Source organism: Crocuta crocuta, unplaced genomic scaffold, assembly GCF_008692635.1.
Source record: "Crocuta crocuta isolate KB4526 unplaced genomic scaffold, BGI_CrCroc_1.0 scaffold138, whole genome shotgun sequence".
NCBI lineage: Eukaryota > Metazoa > Chordata > Mammalia > Carnivora > Hyaenidae > Crocuta > Crocuta crocuta.
Genome location: NW_027532585.1, coordinates 5,348,857 through 5,364,822, shown reverse-complemented (window position 1 = coordinate 5,364,822; position 15,966 = coordinate 5,348,857).

The window sequence follows — 15,966 nt, the reverse complement described above, 5'->3', positions numbered from 1 at the left end:
TTTATATGCCATGGATACTAGACAATGTTTTCTGAGTATGGTATATATTTTCCAGGCTTCTGCTTATGTGATTCCCTTTGCATAATGTTCTTCTCTCCATCTCTCTTTACTCACCCTTCAAGATTCAACTCAAATGCCCCCTCCTGGATAAGTCTTCTCAAATTCCCTCCCATAAGTATGTATAGTCTTCCCTCCCATAAGTATGTATAGCACTTGATCTATAATTCTCTGCAGGTGCTTGTCTCCTTCTGCATTGTCTTAGAGCTCTGTACATTTGCTTTACACCCCCACCATATTAGAGGTCCCCACCATATTAGAGGCCTCTTAGCTGTGAGGGTCATCTCTTTCATTTCCCCACCCCCATTCCCACCGTGATGCCCTTCACATCATCCCACAGGAGGTGGGTTCTTGATAAAAATGCAGGCACTAAAGCTCTTGACGTAATTTTTTAATTATCATGTCTGCAAAATAAAGGGACTGACCTACACTTTGGAATGAGTAAAAGGATAGAATCCAGATTATCTCCCTCCCAGGGGGTAGTTATCCTCTCTGATGAGTGTTCCTCCCTAGCTGGCACCAATCTTTTGAGGATAAGCTTGCCCGCCCAACCAAAATCTCATATCCCTTCTAACAGTTTGACAATGTCTCATCCCTTGCGAGGAGTCTCACATCTTTTTTCTTCTTTCCTAAGACGCGTCCAGGATTCTTGGGTGGCGGTTCTTTGACTTCCCTTCTTCCCGGGTATGCTGAACTCAAGCGTTCTTTGAAAGGATCATTAATCAGCTATCTCCAAAGCCAAACCTACTGTTGTGTGTGTGTAGGTGGTGTGGTGGGGGGTATATTGAGGAGGGCAGAGAAGGGCTTTGAGATAGGCTGCTGATAGGATTACTAACTAAAAACATAGTGACACGTAGAAATGGCTAAAGGTGTCCACACTACATTTATATTTGGGCTGAGAGCAAACACAAGAAATGAGTAAAGAAGAGTTGATAACAAAGGTCACTCATTCTTAATCTAACAGCTAAGAGACAACTTTTTTTTTTTTTAATGCATTTCCTGCTCTGGTTTGTCCTTGAACTAGCAACTGATTATGGAATTTTAATTTAATATTACAGCATATGTTGTCTTTCTGAATTTAAAAATCCATGTCTTGACTCCAAAATGTTTTCAAGTTCTGTGGGAAAATATTCATACCAAAATAAGGTCATCAGTGGTAGTATTTATACTAAATTTACAATTTCTGAAAAAATGGAATCAATATATACAATTAATATTGCAAATAAACGTCAAAATGATATACTTCCCACCATATAAATGAACCTTGTTTCACACATAAATGTGCTCTGTGGCAATGGTTCAAAATCCCTTTTCTTCAACAGTAAGCAGATTGAATGAAATAAAAAAATGATGTGCCAGGACTTAAAGGTACAAATGGTACAAATTTCAAATTATTGATTGCTGACTGTGCTTACAGACATCAAACAATACTTTTTCAGGCAGCTCTAATAGTCCACTTCAATGGAGACATGATCTATTACAGGAAAATTGAAAATGTGAGAACTATTTGACTGGTCAATGGTCACTTTAAATTATTTAGCTTTGAGTTTTGTTTTGTTTTAGCTGGTAGCAAAAACAGTGAAAACTAAGAGGAATCTCCTTAACTTCAAACTTCCTTACCAAGCAAGAGACTTGCAAAGTACCGAGATACTCAAAATATAAATTCACTGTATGATAGAGAAAGTGTACATTTGGGCAGAACCCATAGGCGGTGACATCCCTCATGGAAACCCTAGCAGACCAAAGCAGCCACTCTTGAGGGATCCAGATGTATTTACGTAGGCAAGAAATTTTATTGGGAACTAACTTCTGTTGTATAGGTGACAACATGTGCCCTAACAGAGTCTGAATCTCAACCCTCTCAACCTACCTTCTCCTTTGAAATCGTCTTTAGGTAATAATCTTCCCAAAAGCAGCAGTCAAATAATACCATCGGAATTAACTCAATGGCCCTGCATCGATGCTCTTGATGTGCTTTTCCCATAACTTGAAAAAGACAAGCAGGGGGTGCCTGGGTAGCTCAGTCGGTTGAGCGTCCGACTTGGACTCACGTTTCATGATCTCACGGTTCATGGGTTCGAGCCCCGCGTTGGGCTCTGTGCTGACAGCTAGCTCAGAGCCTGTAGGCTGTTTCAGATTCTGTGTCTTCCTCTCTCTCTGATCCTCCCCTGCTCACGCTGTCTCTCTCTCAGAAATTTAAAAAACAAACAAACAAAACAAAAACACATTAAAAAAAAAAGAAAAAGACAAACAGATTTATGTACTAGGAAAATCTATTGGTCAGAACTCTCTCAGTTGCAAGTGAGAAAAACCAAACTCGAACGATCTTCAGCCAAAAAGATCATTTATTGTTGCATGTCACTGGAGAGTTCAAGTAAGGATGGATCCAGGTGTTCAGATGATGTTATCAGGAATGTGTCTGTCTCCATCTCTCAGCTGTTCTTCCTCTGTAACAAATTTATTCCCACACTTGCTGTAACCATGTGGAGAGCCCTGAGAGGCAGGGCTGCTGAGTTGCCTTGGGGAATTCTTTTCTCAGGCATTCTGGCAAGGATAAACTGGCTAAAAATCTTTACACTGGTTTTGTATGGATCAGTACATGGAGGCCCAGAGCACTTCCCTGGATCTCTTACACCAAAACATGTGCTATCTTCTTCCCTCCACACACACATCCATCATTCCTGTCTCATTGGTCCAGTTCATGGGCTTCCATGATGATTTTACAAGGTGAGAGTTTTCATCTGTCTCTGTCTTGCTCTGTTTTTGTTTCACATTCTCTCTTCCTTCCTTCCCCAACTCCCGACAGCCTTCCCAATCTGTATCAAATTTTGAAACAGGGCACCGATTGGTTCTGCTGAGATAACCACCCCAAATCACTGTGCCCACTGGAATGGAGTGTTCTGGGCATGCCCAACCCTGTAGAAGAAGAACATGTCATGATGGACAGCCCCACTGATTACATGTGCAGTTCGGGTGAGGGAAGCAATCCCCAGAAGAAAGTATTCTATAACACATAAGTAAGAAACAGGGTCTACCTCAACTACTGAAACTGCTGTAAGAATCAGGATTTGTTGCTTTATGTGATTTTCTCTGATCTCAATTTTCTGATTCAGTTGACACCAGTAAAGCCAGTTGAAATAGGTCCCATCCTCACCAAAAACGTGTTGCTCAAACTCCTTCAAGTGTACCTAGGCTTCAAAGTGTAGACATGGTGCCGCACTATGGAGCAGTGAGTCTGGTGTTTACTGCAAGGAAATGAAGGGAGGAGTCAACATGGGAAAATTCTCTTCCTTTGGAATTCGGCTAAGGTGGTGTATAGGCCATTTCTGGCACAAACCCGATCAAATAAAGACGTACTGCATATCTCTTACCTAACAGGCATTATGGGGACATACTGGTGAATTTGTAAAAAATTCCCTGCCTTCAGAAAATTCACAGCTTTTAGGGGAACACAGAAAAGCAAATAGCTAACTATAATACAATGTGATTAATGTTATGGGAATAGTATAATGAAGTGTTACAGGAGCAAAGGAAGAGAGGTGATTAATTTTTCTGGAGATGGAGGGAATGAGCAGTAATCAGAGAAGTGGGGAGAGAGGGATGTCGGTTGAGGTTTCCCAGGGGAGGTAACATCTGACCTGAAGAATGAGAGGGAGTGTGATAACTTAGAAAGGGGAGAACAGCATTTTAGGCAGAGGAAACAGTAACAGGAGGGAGGGGGGGAAATCAATCTGACATCTCTTTAATAGTTGCTGGCCAAGTTCCCACAGCTAGCGCGAAGGGGGAGAATTGAAGCAATTATTGAGAAAACTGTCTCAATCTTTCCTTTTCTCTAGGCTGTGGAAATTTGGCCATTGCTGCATTTTCATAAGAAAAAGAGCCTTGATTCCAGAGACCACACAACGTTAAGTGATGGAAGAATTATTTTTTCGATAGTATAGAGAAAAACCAGAGCACCTGAATTCAGCTAGTCTGGGAAATTCAGACCACATAAGGAAGGAAAACAAAACCCTTTCTTCTCAGTGTCTCTCCTCTTCCCTCTTCCTTTTCTTTGGGGGGAGGGAGGTGGATGGAGGAGATTTTCACTTCAAAGAGCAAATCCATGGAGCAAAAACCAAGTGTCCACAGCATTTGATGACTTGCAAGAGCTTAATAAATAGTTGTAGTAGAATGATGGTAATTATTCAAATAATTTTTCAAGAATTTCCTAACATCAAAATTAAAATAAAGTGCAACTCCAGGAATTGATTTCCAGGCCCTCCCCTCCTTATCCCATCTCCCCAAATGCCTGAGTAGCTTGTTAGCATTCAACACATCCTTTGAAGATTAAATAGCGTTACATTTTTGCCTTGCAAGGGAAGAGATTATGAATTTATGTGAAAACAAGTCTTTGGTAGAAATGTATGCAGAAATCTAAACAAGGAAGAGATTTTGGCTTAAAGCCCACAAAATGCACCAGAAATTAACAGAAGCTGATTGAGTAGACCCCAATTCGAGGTTCAGCACCACCGTTAATATATTAGCTGTGTAACTTTGGACTTATTTCTTAATCTCTCTAGACCTCAGTTTTAAAATGGGAATGATGGCAGTACCTACTGCACAGAGGTATTTTGAGCATTAAAGGGGATAATCCATGTAAAAATGCATTATATGGTACCTGGCACAGTGTTATCCTGAAATCAACAGAGCAATGAATTCTATAAAATTGACCCCACAATTGATACCAACCACAGAAGCAGATATTATAACAAGATTCTAATCTGTTTGTCCCTTCATTGAAGCGTCATATTAACATAATTTGCAGACTGTCGTCATCACATTAATCTGTGTTGGATATCACCAGAGGGCCAACGGTGGACCTTCAGTGCTTTTTACCCTCCCTGAAAATCTTTCTGCAAGAAAAACATTGAACTCTCTTCCCTGAAAGACTTGGCCGTTTGGCACCATATGAGTTTGGTTGCAGAGAAGGGGGAGATCTTAATGTGATGTTAACACTGAGCTCCAAAGGCCATGACACTAAGCCTTTCCTTGCCCCATGGCAAAACACCCTCCTCCTCTCTGAAAATACACCTCAAAAGCATGTCCTTTCATTAAGTCTTTGTATTTGCTAATGTTTGACCTTCTTGAGCCGCATATTCTTTTTGTAAGACAAAAGGTACCATCATAAGCTTCTAACTGAGGTGTAGTGTGGGTAACAGTGGAGTTGTCTATAGTTCAAAAGTGAGTATGAACATTCTCTTTATGTTAACATAACAAGTAGGAGCATAATTCAGTGCTGCATGTCTTTAACCCAATAGGTAGGTAGGTAGATAGGTAGATAGATAGATAGATAGATAGATAGATAGATAGATAGATAGATTTGCCTGTTGGACTCTTGACTTGGAATTGATCTCTTACAAAGGAGCTAAAATAAGAGTTTGTGTGCAAACATAAGTCATGACAAAATTCTCACTTCCCTGCATTGTAAATTAGACCTTTTTGTGCCTTAGTTTTATGGCTAACTGCTTCAAACATTATACTTCATCTCATTTAATATACGAGGAATAAAATATGACTGATTACAGATACCAAACTGAAGATAAACAGGTAGAAGACAGTGCTTAGGGCTCTATACTTTGTGGGCAGGCTTTCCTATGACTTTGTTCACAAACCTGCCATTTAAATTCATTTTTAGCTGGAAATGTACACCAAAGGAATGTGTCAACTGTTTGTGATTTATTGAAACAGCTGAACAGTTGCAAGATACAGCTCCTTGTGGTCATCTATCATTCCGAATGATGATTAAGTACAAAGGGAAGATACAATTTAGAAAAAGAGCAACGTGAAGTTGGGATCACAGGAATGGGCCACACCGTGGTTGTTTTCATAATAAAATTTGAGAAAAAAAATATTTAATAGGGAACAAAATAGATGTGTTAGATTTTGCAAAATCAAATAAACATGACTTTGCAGAATGGATAAAAACGATGATTTGTATTCATAATTAAATACTAGTTTCTTAGGTCAATTTTTCAAGTGACATTGTAAGGGTCTTTGGCTATGCATGGAATGACTTCTCGCCTTTCTTTAACAAGTGTAAGGTTGAGAGAATTTTTTAAATGAACAAAGAAGCTGTATCCATTAGGGCTTCCCAGTCATAAAAAGTCAACCACAAGTAGGGGCTTTTGAGTGTAGAAGCAGTTCTATCACATGCACATTTGAGCAAAACGGAACCTTAGTTGCTCAATTTATAAAACCTGGACAATGGTACAGATGGCTCTGCTTCCCCCACAAATTGTTGTGAAGATCAAACAAGAAAGCAGATCTGGGGCATCTGAGTGGCTCAGTCGGTTGAACGTCCGACCTCTGCTCAGGTCATGATCTCACCGTTTGTGAGTTGGAGCCGAACACTGGGCTTACTGCTGTCAGCACAAAGCTCCCTCCAGATCCTCTGTTCCCATCTCTCTCTGCCCCTCTCCTGCTCATGTGCTCTTTATCTCTCTTAAAAGAAGAGAAAGCAGATCTTAGCTACCATTATTATTATCTTAAAATTAATTAATTTAAGGAGAATTACAGTCACACACATGTAGTCCTGTGTGGGAGCAGGGTGACATAAGACATTATTTCTAAAGGTAATTGTTGTCTTGAAAGTGAGGTAATAGGGGCGCCTGGGTGACTCAGTTGGCTAAGCGTCCGACTTCGGCTCAGGTCATGATCTCACAGTTCATGGGTTCGAGCCCCACATTGGGCTCTCTGCTGACAGCTAGCTCAGAGCCTGGAGCCTGTTTCAGATTCTGTGACTCCCCCTCTCTCTGACCCTCCTCTGCTTGTGCTGTCTCTCTCTCTCTCTCTCTCAGAAAGAAATAAAACATTAAAAAAATTTTTAATAAGAAAGTAAGATAGTACTGTGCTATTTGTTTTATTATTTAAAAATTTTTTAATGTTTTTAATTTAATATTTTTAATGTTTTTTAATGTTTTTAATGTTTTAATGTTTGTTTTTGAGAGAGAGAGAGAATATATATATATATATGTTCCTACAGATTAAATGAGTTTTTGAGAGAGAGAGAGAATATATATATATATATAGGTATGTTCCTACAGATTAAATGAGTTCGTACTCAAAGTACTGAGAACGGTGTCTCTACATGTTGTAAGTGCCTAATACATGTTCATTATTTTAATCATCTTGAGAAGCTGTATTTTAAGCAAAATTATCAGTGGCGATTTACTTTGTTCAAAACATACATTCATGTCCTGCCTCCATGGTGACCAATACTTTATCAGAGTGCTACTAGCATAGACCAGGATCTTAATTTTTGGAACTCCTTGGCAAAAGAAAGCTGAGTGGGCTGCGGACAAGTTCTGGTAGCTACCCAAACAGAAGTTTATACCAGGCTTTGAACCACCAACAGTGTTTTGTAGAACATCATTAGCTCTAAGCTGGTGACATAAAAAAAGGGTTATGGCCAGCTATGTTTGGGAAACTGTATTCAACTCTGCAAATCAGGTTTCTTCATGGTGAAATGTCTCAGACACTTTGGTAACCTAATGTGCATTTTGAGTCTCCAGGGGACTACTTATTTTCATACAGAATCATTGTTTTTGTCTCTTCACTTTTTTAAAGGAAAGCCTATAAAAACATGAGGAATATTAAAAATTCACACAGCTTGGAAAATACTTCATTAGGTATTTTTTCTCAAATTCAGATATTTTAGTCTGGTAAGGAACCAAAAGCATTCAACAAAATACTCTATTGATTGGGGCTAGGAGTGCTTCGTGGAATCTTCCACTACAAAATCTTGGAATTGTCGTTGTCGATAATGAGTTAATAATGGCTCGTCAGTAATTTAAAAAGAACATCTCCCAAACCCGAGAGATTGCTGTGGAACATAGAACAACATGCACCATGAACACTAGACTTAAGTGTGATCTTTTGGGAGCCCACTTGTACAATTGAGAGATGATGAGAATTTTTTTGTGTATTAAAACAAAATTGTTAACTGTAGAGCAGAAGTTGGGTCAGATTGATACACTGCTCTCAAGAATGTGCTGCTGCTGATTTGTATTTTATGGTAGCTGAAGAGTTTGAGCTGCTTGTTAATGAGATCAAGCACCATTACATATATTACTGGCATCTTCAGAAGCTGCGGATCTATTTTGAAATATCTTTATGCTACATTCGTTCAAAGCATTGTCTTTCTATTAAAAGAATTCACCTGCACATTAAATTTTCTCTATAATATACTGCTGATAGCTTAAAGAAATATTGCTGTGTATCTCTTTGTCTGAATTTGGAAGCTATGTATTTTCTTTGAGTTCCATTTCTTCTGAAAGCTAGTTGTTGACAAATACAATTGTCACAATGATTGTAGGACTGAATTACCCTGTTGATTTCCTAATTCGTTGCTTGAATTGTAATGACTCAAAATAAAAGCAGTCTCTCTAAAATATTTTGTCATTTTACACGGTTTGAAAGATAAATGGTCCTAAACAAAATAGTTGCTGAAATTTTTTTGCCAGAATGGAAGTTTTAGCATCAAACATCCAAGAGAATGTAGGTGAAAGGGATTGCTCTTTTGGGGGGTAGTTTTTTCTCATCCAAGCAGTGGAATTCTGTAGAGTCAAGTCTAAAGTAAAGAAAAGAAGGTAAAAGAGATTTCCAAGTCAAAAAGAGAGCCGGAATGTGTATTAAAAAGACTACAGGGTTTAGGTGTAGATCTGAAATGAAGCCTTGGGTAAATCAGATAGCTGTCCAGGTATCAGTTTCCATATTTATGGAATGAAAGGAAAGGGCATCGGTAATCTGAAAGATACAATGTTTTTCCTTAGAAAGTTGGTATGGAAGGAGAGGAAAACAAGGAAAAATATGGAGTTTGACAACTAAGTATAGGATTCTTGCCAAGTGTTAAACATGAGGGAAAGTCATACTATTAGGCCTCAGGATTATGTATTCTTGGGTTACCATTTCACATATAGATTAGCAATGGTTTTTGCTTTGCAGGTTACAGCATTTCCCAACTTGACTCAGATTTCTGCCTAGAATTTGTATGTTGCTGTTGCATGCCTAGAATGTTCTCTTTTTCTCCCACTACTCATTTGAAAGGCTTTCACTTACTATGCCTATAAGCTGTGATATTAAGGTTCAAGGCCAGTAAAGTTTCAGGGAAAAGAGTGAGAAAATTATTTAAAAGGACTACTTTTTGATAATGGCAGTGTTTTGACAGTTTTTGACAGGCAATTTGGAATAATGCAACCTCCTGGATTACAGCCAACCTCTGAAATGGGCTGTAATTTAGAATGATGGCAGTTTCTATGACCTCTATATTGGAGAGTCACTGAAATTAAAAAAAAAAATCTCTAAACAGTTTAGGTTTATATTTGAAAATCTGGCTTAAATGTTCAGACGTCTAGCCATTTTATTTAATGAATAGATTTTCCTGTCCTATGCATAGCTCCAAATACTTATCCTGAAACTGGGGGAGATTTTCTGCCTTTTTGTCTGTGGTAAAACTCTTCTTCTCAGATTCCACTCTCAACCAGATCGTGAACATTCTAATGAGCTGCCTGTGGGCACGTCGCCCCTTCTCTCTACTGGATGAAATCAGACCCACTGGGGTGCAGGTAACTATATTATGCTGTCATCCTGTAGGGAAGGGAAGTCCTGGGCTATTACAGCTTCCAACTTTCATCGTTGACAAAGATGTGTTGTCTCGGGTTCTAAGTCTGGTCCTCAAGCCCCCTTTGAAAAATAGATTCTGTTACTTCCTTAATTCTGAGCGTTAAATGCTTTTTAAAGAGTTGTGGAAGTTAAATATGAGCTGGGTGTGCAGTGTTGGATTTGTAACTGAACTGCAATTCTCCAAACATACCAATATATTCCAAAATTGCCAGTTGCAGGCCATAAAATATTTACATTATGGAGTAAATAATGTATGTTTAGTAAGAAATGATGAAATATTTACAGTTTTTCTAAAGATACTGTATGGGTTTTTTCCTCTACCACAGCCATTTTTCTTGAAGCGGGCAAAATAGGCAACTTTAAGAGCTCTGAGAACAACATGGAGGCAGCTATGAAGGAAGAGAATGTTCTGAGGCACTAAGTAGAAAAGTTACTACAAGGAGAAGGAACAGCAGCTGATCCCAGATGTCAAGACACATATTTCATATGGTTAAAGGTCTAGGGTGGCATTAGCCAACAATTTTGGTATTTTTACCATTAAATTGAGGAGATTTTAGGCCCAGGTCATGGGCCTAAGATTGTGGGCCTAAAAAGATTGTGTCCAATCTTTTTCCAGAGCCATTCTGTGGGAGTATTCTGAACCTCAGAGAATGGTATGACCTTCCAAGCTTCCAAACAAATACATTTTTAAAGCCTTTCCCATACACTCATTGACCCTGAACATGATCCAGAAAACCTAATCACAGTGTTATAGATCCTTGCAGCATGTGTCTGAAAATGAGCCTGAAGAAGCCCTTAACAGAAGTTTTCAACTTAATCAACCGAGAGAGTCTCACAAAGAGATTTTTCAGGCCTCTGCCTCCCCACCCCCCAGCCAGGGGAAATTCTAATAGATGCACTCTAGTGTAAGGCCTAGCAATCTTCATTTTTGAAAAGTTTCCCAGGTAAATCTGATGATCACCTGGAAGCAGAAAGAATATCCCCCCCCCCCCAAATATCCACATCCTCATCTCTGAAAACCTGTGGGTGTTACCTTATGTGGCAAAAGGGAGGTTACAGGCGTAATTAAATTGAGATTCTTGAGATGAGGAGACTATCCCAGGTTATCTGATGGGCTGTAAATATAATCACAAGTCTCCTTTTAAGAGGGAGACAGAGGGAGATTTGATTATGGAAAAAGGCAAAGTGAGGATGGAAGTAAGATGGTAGGCTGCTGGCTTTGAAGATGGAGGGAAGGGCCAGGAGCCAAGGAAGGTGGGTAGGCCCTGGAAGGGAGAAAAAGAAAGAAAGGAACCTATCTTAGAGCCTCCAGAAGGACCCAGCCCCACTGACGTCTTTTTAGCCCAGTGAAATGGATTTTGGACATTTGACCTTCAGAACTGTAAAATAATAAATATGTGTTGTTCTTAAGCCATTATTTGCAGCCATTTTCCCAACAGCAATGGGAAACTAGCACATGAACAACTACCCTAGATCACCTCAGTTTTAGTAGTCCTTTGCTGCTAAACACAGCTCTTCAAGCCAGACCTTCAAAGCCCTAGGATTTAACCCATTTCCCAGCACAAATGCAGCCTTGCCTCCCGAAAACACTGCCACTACCCTTCCCATCTGTGGTGGGCACTTTCCTCACAGTCATGTGCCCTTGAGGATGCCATTGCTGCCCAAAAGAGGAAAGGCAGCAGTGTGGGACCGTGGCCAATAGCTGCATCCTTCAAATTTGGACATCAAGCCACAAAAATCCATCATACCCCGCCTGTGTACTCAGCATTCTGTGGTCACTGTGGGGAATTCAGAGAACCAGGAGAAGTCACTCCCTGTTCTCATGCTGAATACACACATTGCAGAGTGATTATGAACACTTAGGTTGCATTTTCCAGGAATGCCAACCCCAAGGCTCCCCTGACTACAAGGGATATTGTCTCATTTGGGGATAAGACAAATGCATCATTGGAGTTTAGGGGAAGAAGATGATATCAAAGCATGGGCTTCCCAGTTATATATTCTGGGAATATATCTTCTGATTAGAAGACCTGGAAATCAACTCATTTTCCCATAGGTTTAGGCTCTCTGCAAACTGAGGGACACATTCACGAATTATCCATGCAGTACTTGAAATGTAGCTCTATTTTCCAAGGACGGGGGAATCTCTGCATTTTATCAGTATTTGCTCCTATCAGAACTCCTCACAGTGCAAGGAAAAAAAAAAAAAGATGGCAGCTGCAAAGAGCTGGGATAGCATCTTGTTTCTATGACAACAGTGTCTGTTCTGCTCGCCAGCTCCATCTGGTATTTTCAGGCCTAACAGCCAGGTAGCATCTAAATGCTTCGTGGAAAAAAAAAAAGAGTATCGATAAAGATTCTTCAGATCAGGCACAAATGAACACAGCAACACCATGTCCTTTCTGAGAAAAACAGTGAGTTACTTCATCTGCAACAGGACGCGTGAAGACAAACCTCTTAGCACGCAGAATGTACTCACCTCTACATGATGAGCTAAGCGAGCACAACATTCATATGAAATAAAAGTGCTATGGGGGCAGACAGGGGCTCTTTCCTAGAGGCCGTCAAAGGAGACTCACCTGGGATGATTCTCCCCTCCCTCTCTTCCCTGTCCTGCTTTGTGGAGGTGCGTGGGCTTTAGGTAATATGGATGCAGCAGCTCGTACCTGCCACACTGACCTTCCCTTCAGATTTTATCCTTGTTGATTACTGTTCCCTGGTAGCTCTGCAGAATTTATGAGAAGCTGAATTTCAGTCTTCCTCCATGTGCACTTGCTTACAGAAAAGCATGCTTTTCCAGCATAACATGACACAGCCCCAGTCTTCACTCTCCCCTACCCTTGTGTTGAACATAATCTAGGGAAGCATCTCCTGTTTCTTCCTTAAAAGTACCATCATTAAAAACCTAGCATTTTTACAAAGTCATAATTTATCTGAAAGATGATACAATACGACTCTAGAGCTAGGTTATCATGCAATACTTGGGATACGCTTATACTAAAAAATTACTCATTGTTTATCTGACATTCAAATTTAATGGAGCATCCAGTATTTTTATTTGCTAAATCTGGCAACCCTATTTATAGGCAGGAATATAGGCCTTTTCAGTTCACCTGATCACTTAAGCTTTGATCCAGCATATCAAAATGTGAGTACATTGGAATATTATTTGCCGGCATTTTCTGGTTATTAAAACAAACATTTAAATGTTCATTGTTTTTACCAAAAACTTTATTGACCCCCAAAGCACTGCATGCATTTCTTTTTCCTTTATGTATTCAATGCAGAGTTCCTGGGCACCTGCTGCTGGCCTGGCACTCTTCCGGAAGCTTGTAGTTGATGGTGCACAAAACAAATGGGTGCTTCTATGAGGCCAACATTCTATTGTGGCTCTTGGATTTCACTTCAGGATGTTCACTCTTATTGTATACGAGGCACTCTGAGATACAAAGACCCATCGGATAAGGCCCTGCCCCCAAAAGCAGATAAACTATACTAGACTTGTTGTCCCTTACTCATCTTAAAATTTCCCCAAACTCCACCAAGCCAAACCCAAGTGGTTCTTCAGTTACAGAAGAAATTTAAATTGCCTTTTTTTCACTTCCTTTGTCCCTCATTTTCCCAGATTAGGAGACAATTGACCCTGGAAGAGAGGGACATTACCTAGTTCCACCCTACCATCAGTTTCTAAAGTCCTCCCTTGTCCTTGCTGGGATCCATTCACTTAAGAGTCCTTTTCCTCTCCTGAGCCCTCACAGGAGATTCAGACAGATGAGTGACATTTGCATTCTTTCTCTGTCTTCTTCAATTCTTTTCTCTGTACTGCCCCAGCTCTTTTCTCCTTTTAACTATTTCATCTATTTGATATTGGTAACTACTAAAGCAGAGGAAAATTAAAGGTCTGCAGTGCTCCAGAAAGTTCTTGAGCTATAGACCTACCTACCTAACATGTTTTTTCTATAGGACTCAGATTCTCTGCTCTTGTATCTCACATTTTGATGTGATCAATTAACGATCTTGAGATGGTGAGAGCATCCTGACTTATCCAGGTAGGCCCAATAGAAGCACAAACGTCCTTGAAAGACAATGGCAGAGAAGGAAAAAGATTTTAGGGTGCTACGTTGCTGGCTTGAAGATGGAGGAAGGGGCAGGAGCCAAGGAATGCAGGCAACTTCTACAAGCTGAAAAGGCAATGAAACGAATTAGTCTCTAGAGCTTCCAGAAGGACTGCAGATCTTTTGATTTTAGCCCAGTAAGACCCATTTTAGCCTTGTAACCTCCAGAGCCGTAAGAAAACAAATTCATATTGTTTAAATGACTAAAGTTGTGGTGATCCGTTAGAGTATCAATAACACAGTACACAGATAGGCCCAGGCACTGAGAAATCAGAACTCAACCTGAGCAGGCTTCTTGAGGCTCTTTGTTAAGCTGGGTGTTACCTCTTAGTTGCCAGGTTATGGGAGATCTGCACAGTTATGGAGTTAGGCAGATTGCTTGTGGTTATTTACCAACCACTGTGGGAGTATTTCAATATATTTATAGTCAGAATGGGTGTACTAGGGATTTCTGCTATGCACACACTTATGCACAACTAAATCTGATGGATGTACAGTGGATCCTGGCATGACTCTTGAGTTTTTATTTCCTAAGGCCTTGATGTTAACTCTTAAAGTGGTCAAGACAATGATTCTAATAGAATTCTATATTCATTTCTATGCGTCTTACATGGGGATTTTACAGTGTGAAATGACTGAAATGATTCCTTTATGCTCAGGAACTTTTAAAAAGTGAAATTCACTTTGGCTTTACAAAATCTTGTTTTGTGTGTTTTGCAATTTGAAAACAAAAAGCTACAGTATTCAATCATTGTTTATGTGGCATCATTTTGTCCAAAATACTTTATTAGTGCCCAGAAAAGAGATAAAGAAGGTTGATAAGCTAAAATTAGCATACAGCCCACTTAACATTCTAATAAAATTGTCTAATTTCTAAAAAAAAAAAAAGTGAAATTCTTGGGGCACCTGGGTGGCTCAGTTGGTTAAGCGTCCAACCTCAGCTCAGGTCATGGACTTCAGCTCAGGTCATGAACTTGTGGTTCATAAGTTTGAGCCCTGCACGGGGCTCTGTGCTGACAGCTCAGAGCCTGAAGTCTGCTTCGGATTCTGTGTCTCCTTCTCTCTCGGTTACTCCCTCGTTCACACTTTGTCTCTCTCTGTCTCTTTCTCAAAAATAAAGATTAAAAACCTTTTATGAAATGCTTTTTTTTTCTTTTTCAAATTTTTATTTAAATTCTAGTTAGTTAACATACAGGGCAATATCGGTTTCAGGAATGGAATTCAGTGATTCATCACTTACATACAATACCCAGTGCTCATCACAAGTGCCCTCCTTCATACCCATCCCCCGTCTAGCCCATCTCCCACCCACCTCCCTCCATCAATACCTAGCTTGTCCTCTATCTTTTTTTTAATATATATTTTATTGATTTCTGAGAGAGAGAGAGAGAGAGAGAGAGACAGCGTGAGCAGGGGAGGATCAGAGAGAGAGAGGGAGACACAGAATCTGAAGTAGACTCCAGGCTCTGAGCTGTCAGCACAGAGCCCGACGCAGAGCTCGAACCCAAGAACCGTGAGATCATGACCTGGGCTGAAGTCGGACGCTTAACCGACTGAGCCACCCAGGCGCCCCGCTTGTCCTCTATCTTTAAGAGTCTTTCATGCTTTGTTTCCCTCTCTCTAAAAATAAAATTCTTGTTTGTTTGTTTTTCCAACTTACTACCTGAACTTTCCATCTCTAAATATTGAGGATTCTTTTCATCTTTTCTATTTCCTCCTTTCTTTAACCCTGCCTCTCCTCCCCCCCTTTGCAAACAAGTAAAATAAGGGGAAAAGAGACTCAGTGATTTGCTCAAAGCCCCCAACCTAGTTGCCAGCCACACTGAGCGCAGGACCTGGGTCAACACCCCATCCAGGGATGTGAAATTACACTTGCACCAAGGGAAAGATGCTGAGTGGTCATCTTCTTATTCTTAAATTGTGTTCAGTCTCCTACAGATCCATCTATGGCCTTCCAATGCAATCTGAACTACTTCTGTTGCTTTCAGGGACCGGCATGATCTGGCCCTGACGACTTCAGCAACTCCATCTGAACAGTGATCGCACTGGCCCTTTCATTCTTAGACACCAGTTCTGTCCTGCTGTTGGGGCTTTGTGGGAGCATAAATGTGTTGTCCACACTGTCCACAGCAGG